A 1,096-nucleotide genomic window follows, 5' to 3' on the forward strand; every position below is an offset into this window, starting at 1 on the left:
CCCCCCTCCCTCTCCCTCTTCCCCCCCTCCCTCTCCCTCTTCCCCCCCCCTCCCTCTCCCTCTTCCCCCCCCCTCCCTCTCCCTCTTCCCCCCCCCCTCCTCCCCTCTTCCCCCTCCCTCTCCCTCTTCCCCCCCCCTCTCCCTCTTCCCCCCCCTCTCCCTCATTCCCCCCCCCTCTCCCTCTTCCCCCCCCCCCTCTCCCTCTTCCCCCCCCCCTCTCCCTCTTTCCCCCCCCCTCCCTCACCCCCCCCCTCTCCCTCTTCCCCCCCCTCTCCCTCTCCCCCCCCCCCCCTCCCCTCTTCCCCCCCCCCTCTCCCTCTTCCCCCCCACTCCACTCTTCCCCCCCCCTCTCCCTCTCCCCCCCCCACCCTCACCCACATCCCCCCCCTCTCCCTCTTCCCCCCCACACCCTCTCCCCTCCTTCCCCCCCCCCCCCCTCTTCCCCCCCCCCCTCTCCCCTCTCCCCCCCCCCCTCACCCTCTTCCCCCCCCCCCTCTCCCTCTTCCCCCCCCCCTCTCCCTCTTCCCCCCCCCCCTCTCCCTCTTCCCCCCCCTCCCACTCCCCACCATCCACCCCCCCCCCCTCCCTCTCCCCCCCCTCTCCCTCTCCCTCCCCCCCCTCTTCTCCCCTCTCCCCCCCCCCTCTCCCTCTTCCCCCCCTCTCCCTCTCCCTCTCCCCCCCCCCCCTCTCCCTCTTCCCCCCCCTCCCTCTCCCCTCCCCCCCTCTCCCCTCCCCTCCCCCCCTCTCCCCTCTCCCCCCTCCCCCTCCCTCTTCCCCCCCTCTCCCTCTTCCCCCTCCCTCTCCCTCTTCCCCCCCTCCCCTCCCTCTTCCCCCCCCTCTCCTCTCCTCTTCCCCTCCCTCTCCCTCTCCCCCCCTCTCCCTCTTCCCCCCTCTCCTCCCTCTTCCCCCCTCTCCCTCTTCCCCCCCCCCTCTCCCTCTTCCCCACTCCCACCCCTCTCCCCTCTCCCCTCTTCCCCCCCTCCCTCTCACTTCCCCCCCCTCTCCCTCTTCCCCCTCCCTCTCCCTCTTCCCCCCCTCTCCCTCTCCCTTCCCCCCCTCTCCCCCTCTCCCTCCCCCACCCTCTCCCTCTTCCCCC

The sequence above is a fragment of the Scyliorhinus torazame genome, chromosome 19 (assembly GCF_047496885.1).
Source record: "Scyliorhinus torazame isolate Kashiwa2021f chromosome 19, sScyTor2.1, whole genome shotgun sequence".
Lineage (NCBI taxonomy): Eukaryota > Metazoa > Chordata > Chondrichthyes > Carcharhiniformes > Scyliorhinidae > Scyliorhinus > Scyliorhinus torazame.